The 15594-nt window shown below is 34.4% G+C and overlaps 2 long non-coding RNA genes across 9 annotated transcripts; both read left to right on the forward strand.

Annotated features, from left to right (window-relative positions):
- Positions 1-862: 862 nt before the first annotated feature.
- Positions 863-4917, forward strand: LOC114316093 (uncharacterized). 2 transcript variants are annotated; one of them, XR_014330589.1, is made up of 5 exons: positions 863-1017; positions 1107-1155; positions 1221-1285; positions 4594-4652; positions 4821-4917. It is a non-coding gene; the product is annotated as an uncharacterized LOC114316093 (long non-coding RNA). The 2 variants fall into 2 exon arrangements; XR_003648065.2 differs by having other exon boundaries at positions 4594-4917.
- Positions 4918-9533: 4616 nt separating this feature from the next.
- Positions 9534-14019, forward strand: LOC145791010 (uncharacterized). Of its 7 annotated transcripts, none has more exons than XR_014330582.1 (6): positions 9534-10413; positions 11542-11742; positions 12612-12760; positions 13163-13220; positions 13441-13615; positions 13759-14019. It is a non-coding gene; the product is annotated as an uncharacterized LOC145791010 (long non-coding RNA). The 7 variants fall into 7 exon arrangements; XR_014330576.1 differs by having other exon boundaries at positions 9844-10413; positions 10986-11742; positions 12396-12760; XR_014330581.1 differs by having other exon boundaries at positions 9898-10413; positions 12396-12760; positions 13441-13696; positions 13786-14019.
- Positions 14020-15594: the final 1575 nt, after the last annotated feature.

The following is a 15594-nucleotide window of genomic DNA, read 5'->3' on the forward strand; positions in this document are numbered from 1 at the left end:
ATTTAATATCTTAAATTACATGCTATGATGATTTTTTTTATTCATTATGTTTTTAAAATTTCTTTAATTATTTTCCTTTCAAAAATCAATATAACAATTTTTCAAAATTCATATATTTTTATTCTACAATAGTGAAGTATTAGAACTATGTCGTTTTTTTTTTTATAACAAAGCATAATTTTAATTGTTAATTGTCAATATAACAATTTTAATCTATGTTTATGAGTAAATATTATAGTAAAGAAACATTTGAAACAAAACTCTTAAACTTATGTATAAAATTTATTTTACGAAAGAAAAAATATAAAAAATTAAATATAATTATCATAATTTTAATAAATAATATATTATCCCGTGCTATCTAATAATATCTACCTCTCAACTAAGGCTGAGCAAGAAATTCGTAAAATTCGTAATCCGATCCGGTCCAGTTCAATCCGATAGGTTTGGATTGGTTTTTTGAATCCGTGGTTCAGTTCCAGATTGAAAAATTCAAAATCCGTAGGCCACGGATCGGTTCCGGATTGAACCTCACGGTTCCGGATTGGAACCGATCCGGACCATCTAAAAATAATCTATATTTTTATACTATATACCTTCCCACACCATATATTTTCTTATATGATATAAAAACTACGGCTGTGATTGAGGCCTCGAAAATGAGGCTCGAAATTGCCTCGAATGCATTTTTTTTTTCTGGGCTAATACATTGCAGAAAAAAATAAATAAAAAAAATAATAATAATAACAAGCAAAGCATCAACCCAGCAAAAAAAAAAAAAAAAATTCGAGGCAAATTTGAGCCAAAAAAATTTGAGGCCTCAATCATTAATCTAAAAACTAAAATGTAAACCTAATCCAGCAGCCTCCCCTTCACGCCTCTCAGTCTCATCTCGTCTCAGGTCTCTATTCTATATCGATGGTGTCTCTCTCTCTCTTTCCCATCTCAGACTGAGTTCTCTCTCTCACTCTCATCCATCTCAGATCAGATCGGTGTGCTGCTGCTATCTCTCCGTTGGTGAGCTCTCTCTCTCTCTCTCTCTCTCTCTGTTCTCATCTCTCATCTCTCTCTCGGATCGGTGACTATTTTTGTTTATTTATTCCCAGATCTCCATCTCAGATTAGATCGATCTATAGCTGTTGTCTTCCTCTTTCGGTGAGCTCCTCTCTCTCTCTCTCTAACACTTTGAAATAGGTTTAATCTGTAACACTCTGAAATAGGTTCCCAGATCATCCATCGCAGATTAGATCGATTGTTCATGTCATCTACAATGGATTCAGTGAATGTAAGTAGGAGATTTTTTTTTCTGTTTTTATTTTTATTTTTATTTTTATTGTGTTTTATGTTTACATTATGTTTTTATTTTTATTTTTATTATGTTTTTTAGATCGATTGTTTTTTTTTCTGTTTGTATTTCTATTTTCTGTTTTTATTTTTTATTTTTTATTTATGATTTCATCTCTGTTTTGTATTTCTATTTTCTGTTGTTGTTTGTAACCATTGATGCACAGATCAGTGTTTATGGAAATTAAACTAGTTAGAAACATTGATTGGTTCTACTTCAAAGCACAAAAGTGTCGAAGATGTCTAGGATTTAAAGCCTGAAAGAGCTTGAGTTGATGTCCAGGATTTCTGACCTCTCGGAGCTTATTTTTTATTTCTGCTTTTTAATGTGTTTTTTGTTGATGGGTTTTCATTTTTAACGCTATTCAATCCTATAGCGATCCCGGGTTTACCCTTGTTGTATAGTGATCCGGACATGTGTCCGTGGATGTTGGTAGTTGTTTATTATCTTGTTTACATCCTTTTTACTTCGTATTTGAGTTATAGGATGTGTCGAGCGGGTTTGTTACAGGTTGGTTGAGTTTAGAAACCAAAACTAGTTGCCCAGATTTTTGGCCTGTACGCTCGAGCGGAGGTGTTGGCGCTCGAGCGTAGATTACGTCCATCCAGTATCTTGTTGTGCAGTGTTGTGAGCTCGAGCGTAGGGTTGGGAGCTCGAGCGGAGGCCTGGTTCTGCAAAAGTGCTGGGCGAGTGCATTCTGCGCTCGAGCGGGAGGTTGGCCGCTCGAGCGGAAGTCTGTGAGTGGACGCTCGAGCGGGGTGTTTTACGCTCGAGCGTAGACCTGGGTTAAAGACCCGAAGTTGTGACTCTCCAAATCACTTTTTCACTTTATCTTCTCTCTCTTACTTTTCCAAAATCACCATTGTTGAGCCTCTCACTCTAGACTCTACCTTCTCTCTAGGTTTTGATCTAGTAGGAGTGATTTACTCACCTTTGGCCTTTACAAAAGAGTTGTTGATCGTCGAGGGCTACATTTTAATCTGAAAATCACGGGTTTTGGAGCACGTTGGGTTTTGTCGTCTTCTCCTTTGGAACTCCGAATTTGAGGTAGGGATAACCTACTCCTCTCTATGGGTTTTGTCTTTAAATTTTGGTATTTTGAGATGTTGGGCTTGGTTTGGTAATCTTGTAAAGGTTTGGGGCTTTTGTGTAATTTTACAAAGGTTGGGGTTTTATTCATAATAAACCTAGATGCATGTTTGGCATAGAAAAACGGACTGATTGTTGAATCATTGATGAAAATGGGACCTAAGGGTTGAAATGGTAATTATGGAAAATGGCCTAATTACATTGTTTAATTAATTGGGATAATTAATTGATGAGAAATGAGGAAATGAAATGTTGATTGAATATCCATTTGTGCATTTATTTTCTGTTTTAGAAATAACTGCTTTGGGCTATCGGTGGAGGATAGTCGAGATTGTTGTAGACAATGCATGATGATTAGGTAAACGGAAACTAATCAATGGAATGTGTTATGGAACTTGACAGTTGCTAGAATACATTAATTGTTTGTATTGTGTGATTGTATATAGAACCAATGTGTTTATATACGTTATGTGTAGAGGAGGAGATAGGGGATGTACTCCGCGGTTTAGGGGAAGATAGGGGATGGACCTCTAAACCGGATAGGTATTTGGAGGAGATAGGGGATGTACTCCGTAGACAGAGCTCATATGCTTGTCTAGAGAAGTGAAGATAGAGCTCATATGCTTATCTTTGTGAAGTGAAGTGTGGATACAGCTTGTATGCTTATCTGTGGATATTGTTGATATACATATCTGTTGTAGAATGTGGATACAGCTTGTATGCTTATCTGTGGATATTGTTGATATACATATCTGTTGAGATTGTGGATATAGCTTTTATGCTTATCTGAATATGAGATATAGTTTTTATACATATCTGTGGAAATGATGATAGAGCTAGCATGCTTATCTGTTGAAAAAGGGAAAATGAAAAGTAATTGGGACTTGTAAGTCGTTGACATAAATATGTAATTTATGTGATTGAATCAGTGTTGACCAACTATCAATTGCTAATGTTTTAGTCATTGTCCATGGTTGGTTTAGTGTATTTCTACTGGGCTGTGGCTCACCCTATATGGGAACATCATTTTCAGGTACAGGAAGCATGCCACCTCCAAGGACATAGCTGGGAGGCTAGTGGCGGGCATAGTTTTGTCGTTTTACTTTTGATGTATTACATGTAATTTCAAGCCAAGGGCTTAATGTGTAAACGAGTTAGACCTCTTTGTTGTAACCAAGTGTTAACTTGGAAAGCTGTAAGCCCGTAGGGCATTTTGTTATGAGGTTAACATGTAATACTTATGTAATGGAATTCTAATGAATGATAGAAGGTAGTTAGTTTATCTATCAACGCTTGTCTTATTTGTTGGGTTTAATGTTATTATTTTGAGGGCGTTACAAATCCAGTTTCAAGACTCAATTTTTTTTTTGTCTGATACTTTCATCGAATACCTGGGCTGCATAATTTGTTGATGTTTGAAATTTTTTCTCTCCTGCATTGTGTGAGCGTCTTTGCCATAAAATTTAATGGTTTCAGAGTGTGTTTCTGTGTTAATTGGAAGATCCAGTTGCATATTGAATGTTTTTATTGATGGGTTTTCCTTCATGTTGTAATTTTATTTGATCCAGTTTGAAAGCTTTTAGTTTTTTTATTTTTATTTTTTTTTCTTGCATCAAATACTTGGACTGTGTTGAGCTTTGAAAATGTTTCTGTAGAGCATTGTGTGAGTCTCTTTGTCATAGACTTGAAAGAGTTTCAGAGTTTGTTGATGTGTTAATTAGAAGATCAAGTTTCATATAGTTACTTTTGGTTCTAATCAACTTGATCTTTGAGTTTTGTTGTGGTGTTTGTTCATTTGTTTACATTGTATATAATTTATTGAGGTTCTTTGTTTGGTTCTTAAGTTATGAATATTGAAATGGTAAGTATATCAATTCGAACCAAAAGAGAGATTGCATAAATAGTAATTTTTTTTTAGAAAGTAGGAACTAGGAACTGCTTGCATGTTGAATTTCTGTTTTACAATGCTCTTTACCTTTTTCTTTTTATTCCCTCTTCTTTACCTTTTTCTTGTTGGAATTGATTCAACACTATTGTTGATGTGTGTTTGCTTGGAATGGATAATGTTTGCTTAGAATGGAGGATGTTTGCTCCAGTTTATAATGGAATGGATGTTGTTTACTTGGAATGGGTGTTGTTTTTACTTATATTGTTTACAGGTTTACAGGAATGAAGTTGCTATTGGAATGGAAATGCTAGTGGCATAGGATGTTTACAGGTTTTCAGTTTATGGAAATGCTAGTGGAATAGAATGGAAATGCTAGTGAAATGAAAGTTTAATTTGGAATGGTTTACAGTTTATAATATTGCTTACAGGTTTTCAAATAGGATGTTTACTTATATAATATTGTTTGCAAGTTTACCACTCAGATTATATTGTTTACAGGCTGCTATTGGAATGGATGTTTAATTATATTGTAGACAGGTTTTCAGCAGCTATGTTGCTATTGGAATGAAAATGTAATGTCTATATTTTTTTGTTATTTAATTATTTAAATCCGTGGTCCTAAACCGATCCAATCCGTGTTTCAACGGATTGGTTCGGATTGGTTCCACAATTTAAATGGATTGGATTGGTTCTAATTTTCCAGGAACCGTAGATAACGGATTGATCTTGGTTTTCTCCCAATCCGGACCAATCCGGTCCATGCTTCCATCCGAAAACTCTCTCTCACTGACTTCTATTATCTCTCTATCCCTCACTCACCGACTCAAATCTCTGCGTCTTTCCGGTCTCTCATCTCTCTCTCTCTCTCTCTCCCCCTCACTGACTTCTCTCCTCTCTCTCGATCCCTCACTCACTGTCACTGACTCAGATCTCTCTCTTTGAGTCTCACCGTTTCTCTCATCTCTCTCCCTCCCTCTCTCCCTCACTCAGCAATCATCTAGATCCATCATCACCGATCTGAACAGATCCTGAACCGTGGCCCATCCGTGAAGCTTCCGTTGCCACCGATCTGAGTCTCTCTCTCTCTCTTTATATATATATATATGTTGTTGATGTTTTAATTTTTTTTTAGGTTGTATATATATATTAGTTGTTGCCACCGATCTGTTGTCTGCTGTTGTTGATGATTGTTGTTGATCTGAATAGTTGGTCTGTGTGTGTTGTGAACAGATAAGTCGGGATATTTCGGGGTCGGGGAAACCCGATCCCCATTAGGGAACGGGGGTGGGGGAGGTAAGGGCCTTGGATCGGAGGCGGGGACGGGGATGTTTTTACTTTTGGGGATCGGGGACGGGGACAGGGAGTGGCATCCCTGACCTCGCCCGGCCCGTTGCCATTCCTACGTATCAGTCTAAAAAAGGGATGAACAGAGATATGGAGGTGGATGAAGGTAGGAAGGGGTGGGTCACTGCCACTGGTGGAGAAAGTGTGGAGAAAGTGTGGAGGAGTGGGGTTGCCGAGGAAGGGTGGTCCAGAAGCACATCATTATTGGTAATAGTCTGAACCGATACAATTTCCTTTGGTTTTTATCTTCAGTCTTCAAATCTGGCAGTGGTGCAGCGAGTGAGGTTCTGGGTTGTGCAATTATGGTCATCACCGCTGGTGCTAGAGGCATCAGTGAACCCAATATCACTCTCCTAGTGGGTTGCTCAACTTGCTTTACTGAATAATGATTCACAACTTCCTCTGTTTCCTCAACATCTGTCCTTTACTGATAGTGTGTCGGTCACTTGTCTTTGTGCATGCCTACCAATTGTTTGTTGATATGCCCAAGTGTGGTGGGCCAAATATGATTGCTTTTCTTCTGCATTTTAGATTAGTGGCCCAAGCTGAAGAAGTCCTATTTTCAACTTGGTACCTTTATTTATTTGGTTTGGAGTTATTACTTGCCCTCAAATTGTTTGAATGCTTTTTACTTGGTTATAGTTTCAATTTTTTTTGGTGGTAATGCTTGATTTTGTGAGTTTTTTCAGATGGGTGGGTTTGTGGGTATGATAGTGCCAGTTGTGGAAAACAGTGATGGTGGATGTGGGAGGATGGAAGGTGGTGGGGTAAGTTTGGGTGGTGGAATCTGGTTGTGTTAATTAGACTTATAGGAGAAAAGGAACACGATAAGGAAAAGTGAGAAGATAGTAGTGAAGTAAATTTTTATTTTTAGTTGAAGGGATTAAGGTCATTCTAGTTTTTCTGTTTCCTCCACTTAGAGATAAATACTGAACCTCTCATTGACATTTTGCTTGAGTGGGGCTGGGTCATCCCTGGCAACCCCCACACCGATTCTGATTCTATATGCTGGTTTGTGGACGAGATTTCATTGTGTAATATTGTTAAGCAATCAACAACAATAGAAAATGGGATGCATTCTAGAGGTATGATTGGGTTCAACAAATGTGACCATTCAATTGCGCTAGGCTTCAGAACAGCTGCTTGGCCTTTTGGTGCATTAGAAGAAATCATGAAAGAATCCATTCTGAATGCTCTAAAACTTGGGTATAGGCACTTTGATGCGGCTGCAGTTTACTAGTCAGAGTAGATTCTTGGTGAAGCTATAGCACAAGCTCTACAACTCAGCCTCATTCAATTTCGCACTGAGGTTTTCATCATATCCAAACTTTGGTGCTCTGATGCACATCCTGACCGTGTCCTCCCAGCACTACAAAATACTTTGCAGTAAGACAAGACAATTTTCATTTATACTAATAATTAACAAACTCATACATAGTATTTTATTTTGGTTCTGTTTTATTACATGTATTTTTAAGAGACTTGGGTTGGAGTATTTAGATCTATATCTCATTCACTTTCCAATCAGCTTGAAATTCGGGGGCTACGAGGTGCCTTTCAGTAATAAGGACCTTCTTCCCATGGATTTCAAGTTTGTGTGGGAAGTTATAGAGGAGTGTCATAAACTCGGCCTCTCCAAGCATATCGGAGTTAGCAACTTCTCTTGCAAGAAGCTTCAACAGTTACTTCTCACATCAAAGATCCCTCCTACTGTCAATCAAGTGAGTGTTCTATTTTCAACAAATAAGTCTATTATGTTGGTTTCAATAAAGAGATTTGAGAATAAGGAGATGGAAAAACAATGAAAGAAGGTAAGTTGAGATAGAAGATATTTAATAGGATTTTTGTAGCTAGAAAGAAAATTCTTAGCATGATTATTGTTGCTAGAAAGAATATGTTTAGTATAATTTCAAATAATTATTTTTATATTGTTTTTCAATTTTATCATGTTAAGACTATTTAACTCAATCTTAAAATTGATAGATAAACTATCATATCAAGTTAATGTGCTTGAATGATTAAGGTCAAATCCCTTCATTTCAAATTCAGATCCACAATTAGTCCAAAGTCACTTCCCTCTAGAACAAATATCATATCAATCGTTATTTATTTTTTTATTTTTTTTGAAGAATTTTGCAAATGGCCTTGAGTATTTAAAAAAAAAAATACTAAATTATTTTTTTTTTTAGTACTCGAGGTCATTTGCAAAATTATTTTTTAAAAAAAATTAATGATTGATATGATATTTGTTGTTCTAGAGGGAAGTGACTTGAGACTAATTGTGGATGTAAATTTGGAATCAAGGGATTTTTATTTTTTTTCACCAGTAAAAAAGAAAAATTTATTAATGCAATTTGCAAAGATTACATCAATAAAAACTCCAAGCTGCAAAATGGCATCATGGCAAAAATATTCAACACATCAACTAAGCAGACCAACCCAAAAAACAAAAACACAGCCACAGCAGCAAAGCTTCCCAATTGCAGAAATTGATGAACAAACCTGCTAGTACCAGGATCATCTATGCCCATCCAATCAACCACTATACATTAACCCACTTCCACAAACATTCTTCTAAAGAAATCAAAGGATTTGACCATAATCATTCAAGCACATTAACTTGAAGTTTGATATGAGAGTTTACCTATGAATTTCAAGATTGAGTTAAATAGTTTTATCATGATAAAATTGAAATAATTATATAAAAATAATTATTTGAAATTATGCTAAGCATTTTCTTTCTAGCTACTAGAATCATGCTAAGAATTTTCTTTCTAGCCACAAAAATCTTATTAAACATCTTCCGTCTCAACTTACCATCTTGCCTTGTTTTTCTATCTCCTTATTCTTAAATCTCTTTATTTGAAACCAACATAATAAACTTATTTGTCGAAAATAGAACACTCACTTGATTGACAATTGGAGGGATCTTTGATGTGAGAAGTAACTGTTGAAGCTTCTTGCAAGAGAAGTTGCTAACTCTGATATGCTTGGAGAGGCCGAGTTTATGACACTCCTCCATAGCTTCCCACACAAACTTGAAATCCATGGGAAGAAGGTCCTTATTACTGAAAGGCACCTCGTAGCTCTCGGATTTCAAGCTGATTGGAAAGTGAATGAGATATAAATCTAAATACTCTAACCCAAGTCTCTTAAAAATACATGTAATAAAACAGAACCAAAAAGAAGTACTATGTATGAGTTTGTTAATTATTAGTATAAATGAAAATTGTCTTGTCTTACTGCAAAGTATTTTGTAGTGCTGGGAGGACACGGTCAGGGTGTGCATCGGAGCACCAAAGTTTGGATGTGATGCAAAAGCTCAATGCGAGATTGAATGAGGCCGAGCTGTAGAGCTTGTGTTATGGCTTCACCAAGGGTTTGCTCTGACTGGTAAACTGTAGCCGCGTCAAAGTGCCTATCACTACAACAAAACTAACTATTTACGGCTTTAAGTTTATGGCATACATCAAATGTATGTTGTAATTAGTACATTTTACAGCTTTTTTCTTTTGCAAGTCGTTAATGCTTTTTCAATAACGACATACATATTATGTAAGTCGTTAATTCATATGTTTATGACATACAAAAGTATGCCGTAAAAAAATATGTATTTTCACGACTTACAAAAAAATGTCGTAAATATTTGCATTTAAGACGATATGCATTTCATGTTGTAAAATATTATAACTTTACACGGCATGCATGAACATGTCGTGAAAAATTCAAAAAAATAAAAATAAAAATTCAATCTAATTTTTTATGGCATGCAAAAGAATGCCATAAAAATGTATATTTTCATGACATATAAAAATATGTCATAAAATATTTGCACTTAAAACGACATACATTTCATGTCGTAAAATGTTATAACTTTACACAAACAAGCCAACTGTAACTACTTTAAAATTTACTAAAACATAAATAAATATAATATGAATAAAATACAATTAAATTTCAATCACATTCTCTTTTTGTATTTTTTAATTTTTATCCAAATTTATAATTCAAACAAAATTTTAAGATTTTTATACAAACATAAAAATAAAATATAAAATTCACTATAAGAAATTGGTGATTTAAAGACTATTATTTAGAAACCAATTGAATTTAGTCTCTAAAAATCATCATTTACAGACAAAAATAAATTTTAAGAGAACATTATACAAATACTATATTCCTTTATGATGGGTCAAAAAAAATTATTTAAAGACTTTTAGGGATCCAAAAAAAAAAAAGTTAAAACTTATGCTGATTTGGGCACTTGACCCCATCTGTGAGGTAGGCAATGGAGACTAATTAATTTGGTTGCTAAAGGTTGTCAAATCCGCGCTGAACTCAATTGATCCCTCCTCCTTTCGATCCCTCCTTCAGTTGTCAAATACGTGCATTCTTAAGCTGGATTCCTTCATTTACTATAATCGATCTCAGCCAGGGCTCAATCGACCTCAGCTATTTGTCTAGGACTCAATTGATCTTCAGCTTCGATCGATCTTTGTGCTCAAAATAGTTAGGACTCAATCAATCTTCAGCTTCGATCGATCTTAGCTAGGACTCAATCGATCTTCAGCTTCAATCCGAATCGATCTGTGTGCCGCCTCATATCAGAATTGATCTCTAGCTTTCATTTTTCAGAATCGATTGATCATATCTGAATTCATCTTTCAGAATTGATCTTCAGCTTTCATCTTTCAGAATCAAGCTTCAGCTCCAACGTAGACCTGAGTTCTTTGGCTTCAATCTGAAGGTAAATCGATTTGATTTTTTTGCAGATATATATAAGTTTGAGTAAATCGATTTGGTTTCTAACCAAGATCGTAGTAATTTGGATTCAATAGCGATTTGGTATGTTTTCAATCTCTTTCTCTCTTTGCATAGCACAGCATGTATACATGTACATATCTATATATATACTCCTCTGTATTCATTCAAATTGCTTGAATTCAAAATTCTCTACCACTATTGCTTGAGTTTTTCTTGGTAATTATTCGTGAGATTAGGATAGGGATATATGTTGCTTTGAAATTTAAATCTCATAAGATTACAGATAGTATATTGAGTTGTTCAGGTTTATTTTGAATGTAGATCTTACTATAATTGAATTTAATATCAGTCATTTAATAAATTTTTTGTAAATCATTTTATGATTGATTCTTTATTCTTAACATTGTTGTTATTTTTTAGGGCATTATTATTCAAATCTAAAAATTAAAACCAATTTTTGTAAAGTTAGATATATAAAATTAGATTAAGGATCATCTCTTGTCAAATTTTTGTCACAGCTGAATTTGTTCATAGCAGTGACGGATTTTCTTGCAGGAAATAAGCTCTCTGGCATATTTGCGGCAACTATTTCTTGCTGGAAATAAGCTCTCTGACAAAGTCATGTGTTTTTGCTTCTTTAGCACTAGTATATTTATGATATGGTAATGCATTCCATGGGAAACACTGAGTATTGAAGGCTTTGTTTAGTTAAGTCCACCACTGCTCCTTCTAACCTATGTTTGCTATGTTTGAGCATGGATCTTAAAGTTACTAACACAATACGCCGGAAAAAGTGACTTATTATATTTTCTCATGGTATTTGAACCATTTGTTTTGTGTTTTCTTAAAATTGCTTTCTTGGGAGAAAATGGAAGTGGGATCTGTTGAGGGTAGTTTCCTGTTTAATTATCACATGCCACACACTACAAGACTCTGTTTGGTCTGTGGTGCATGTCTGATGTGGATCACCAATGATTTCTAGTAAGACCAATGTGACAATGATTGCTCATATTGGTATATGTAAATTTTCTTTCTATTATTCTCCTAAAGTGAGGGTTTAGTTTAGTAGAAGCGGTTGATCACACCACTAATGATTTTATTGGCTTTCAAGTTTTAGAAAGCAGAAAATAATTAACAAAAATGCTGTCATAGCGGATAAAGAAAGCCATCACTGACAACCTAAAGAAACTCGCCAACTTGATTGACCTTGTAAATCTTCCTTCAACGCTTTGAGAATTTGTGGGTTAATCTCAGATCTCGTTTGGGCTGTTTCATGCGTGTCTGGTCATACATCAAGGCCAACAATTTCCAGGTCCTCCATGTCTCCCTTATGTTTATATATTCAATTATGTAGTTGAAAGTTTTAGAAAGTACATATATTTTTTCTTAAGTAACTATAACTTGTATGATTGATTAACAATCCATGATGCACATACTACTGATTGTGTCTTTATCTTACGTGGATCCTAATGCATTAGGTTTTGTGGTTTCATTTGGGAAGTGTGAGAATAATTTTTTAATGATTTAACAAATGTAATGATCTCTCATTTCCATATATTCCATCATTTTTCTCATTACTACATTAGTTACTCACTTCAAAAAGTTGTGTCACTTTACTTGTGTGTGGTAAAAGAAAGTTTCCTTTGACTTATCAAAAATAAAAAATAAATTTCCCTAGATTTGTACTTTGCATTTTCAGGAATTTGATAGTGGAAAATTTTTATGCTATGACAGGTTCATTTTCTCATACTTTAAACATTTGTCTAATTTTCTGCATTATTTTGGAAGGTCCATGTTGTGTTTATTGGTACAATAAATTTACAATGCTTATTGTTAAAAGAATTACAGATAACAATAAATTCACAATGCTTATTGATGGTTTTTTTTCTTTCTTCTTCTAGGTTGTTAAAACCTTCATCCCTAATTTTAGTTGTGACAATCATTACTGAGTCCTTTTTTTTTTAGGTACCCAGCAACAGAAATCTTGCAGCCTCTGTTGCCCTGTGATTTCAAGAAGTAACTGTGAAATTATGTATTAGCATTGCCTTTACATTTTGATCCTGAAGTGATAATATATGGGGTTTCTTTTGCACATTTGGACGAGTCTGGATGGATCCATTACTCTCTCTCTCTCTCTTTTTTTTTTTTATATCCTGACTGAGTTTTTTCTTTCTTGCTTAGGATCCAAATAACAGGAACGTGGTCAATTGTGATGAAAAGTTGAGGAGTATTTTGTTGGGTAAACCTCAAGTTGAGCTTGCTGAACTTCCTACACTGATCAAGCTGCATTTCCCAAAATAGGCAAAATGATTTTAACTATTTGAATTAAGGTGCTTATCTTCTTTAAATTCTCCTTATATACATTACCAAACACTCTTGCTGCTTCACGTTGTGATAAATTAATTGGTGAGATATTTTTATGTTCCATTTTGTTACTAGCTAAATGGATTCAGTTTTTGATTTCCATTATATCATTTTTTAGCCAGTTTCTTATTTGAGTTTTTTATTTGGACTTACTGTTTTTTCCTTATAATATCTCAACTCTACGCCCATATACCATGGCTGATAAGTACTTAAACATCCTTGAGTTGACCTTATTCTTGGCTGATTTTGTGGAATTACCTTCATAACATCTCAACTGCCAATTGTTACAAATGCACACATATCTCTCTACAACAGTAGGAACTGAACCCAGGTACACCGGTTGTGCTCTCATATTATTCTTGTTTCAGGCCTCCTTAACTACAATGCTGGGATGGCATTGCACATCTGAAGTTTGAAGATACAGAGGTTGGTTTTCTGAACTGCAACTGTATTGCATAATTGTGAGAACTACACAATTTTGGGAACAAAATCTTAATTTATGAATCTAGACTAATTAATTCATATGAATACTGAGAGCAGCACTGATGATTACATATGTTACAATATACATAAGGAAATTATAGGAATACACCTAGGGAATTCTTAATGGTGTAATCAGCGGCAATACCATTTGTCTTCTTTGTAGGATGGAAGGAATCCCAGAATACATATTTATTGGCATCTGTACAAGTGAAAGGGTTGAATTTGTCACATATGTAACCCATCTCAAGCAAGCCAGTTGCACAACATACTATTGTTGCTTTGTCAAATCCTGTCACAAGGAATACTAACATATTAATTTCAGCACAGAAAAGCCGGATGTGAGTAATAATTTTGAATTTGTATGGAACACAAATGAATAATGACAATTAAGGATTAATTTCTTCCTAATATAAGCCAAGGTATTTGAATTATGTATCCTGAAAATAATATATGCTCAAAAGAATTGATTATCATTATGCAGGTTGTTGAGTTTGTCCTGGCTTTGCAGGAAGCTCGATGCTTTTCTGTTGTTCTGGAATGTTGTGCTTGCACCTGTTATTGCTTCTGCAACATCTACTCTTTGAATCCCTACAATTGGTATTGGGACAGGACCTTTCTGTATTGGCCAAGTTAATTCCTTGCCCATAAACCCATCTCAAGCAAACCTTCAATGTAGCAACATTTAAATTATATGAAGTCTCATACTCTAAATAGAAAAGACTCGATGGAAGAATTAGTTGTAGATTATTCTAATTTGGACTTCATAACTCATATTTTGCTTCATTTAACAAAACTCAAATCAATGATGGTGATCTTACTAAAATCGTCACCTATGATCTAATGGTTTAGTATTTGCATAGTCACCAATAGCTATTGGTTATAAGCTTGTGAGATCCTATCACACATAGAAAGACTGGATATGTTTTTTTTTTTTTTTATTGATCGGCGAAAGTTAGTAGTTAGATTAGCACCTAAGGGGAATTGAACTCCCACCCTCATCTTGCAAGCACTTGTAAGTCTTGCCCTATTTCACTCCTAAGAATGGAACTAAAGCCCTCCTCATAGGAGAGACTTGATGGCCAAATGATAATCCCTTGGTTAAACTGGATATGGTACCATATTGTCTCGTTTTGTTTGCTGATATTCGTCAACGATCATTAATGCAAGTATGCAATCTTTTAACAAACTAGTATGTTATTGCAATAATTTATTGCTATTGGGTTATGATCCCTACATTATAATATGCTTAGCAATAATGATTATTATTATATCATTATTGATTACAAGCATCACAAGATTTGCAGTTGTTAGTGGAGATCATGATGTAGACCTTAAATGGCATAAATTTATGTATTTGGATATACCATGTTGAGAACGAATAGTTATCGTAGTTAGAATAAACATATTAAAAAATTAGAAGGATATAAGAATATGGCAGTAGGAACGTGATTGCGATTGTTGGCCATATATGTTTTTTGGTGGCCACTGTAATTTTGGTTTAGACTTTGAATTATGCAATTTTAAGTGCTTATTTTTGTGCATGTATATATATAAATAGGCAGAGCATCTACAACAGATGCCTTACATTTGTTTTTTAACTAAATTAAGGAGTTAATTATTCAAAATCATCTCCAACAGATTTTCTACTCCAGCTCCGGTGTTGCTACATTTCATTTCATTAGGGGAAAAAGTAAATAAATATAAGGCACAATACATTGGAAGCACAATTGAAGAATGCAAAATGAACAAAATTAAGTTGAAAAACTAAAATACAAACAAACAAAATATGAAAGTATTTTACATAGAAGTAAGAGAACATACATCTAACCATTCTTATAGCTACAGTGACAGAAATCTCATGCATAGAGAATATCCTTTCACAATAAACCAAAATCAACAATTTTTTTCTTCAAATTATAACCTTAACAAGTTATAACACCGTCTCCAACTTATTCATTATTTCCAGATCGAACTGCATAATATAACATTAGATACTTTCATCCCAAAGCTCCTCAACAGATTTATATGGGGCCTTGGTCGGATATGAACTCAATTCCAAGACACCCTTTTTTCCGTGGAATTTGATCAATCTTCTTAAGACTCTTTGGGGCTTAGCATCCAATCAAATATGTCAAAATTTTCTTTGATCCGCTCTTTGTTAAAGCTCTTCACAAGTATGCTCACTCCTTGCTCATAAACCCACTTCAAGCAAAACCTTTCCATGTAGCAACGTTAAGATAATGTAAAGATTATACTCTAAATAGAATACACTTGACAAAAGAATTAGGTATATATTGTTTTAATTTTGGATTTTATA

The sequence above is a fragment of the Camellia sinensis genome, chromosome 5 (genome assembly GCF_055761805.1).
Source record: "Camellia sinensis isolate YWXY chromosome 5, ASM5576180v1, whole genome shotgun sequence".
Classification (NCBI taxonomy): Eukaryota; Viridiplantae; Streptophyta; class Magnoliopsida; order Ericales; family Theaceae; genus Camellia; species Camellia sinensis.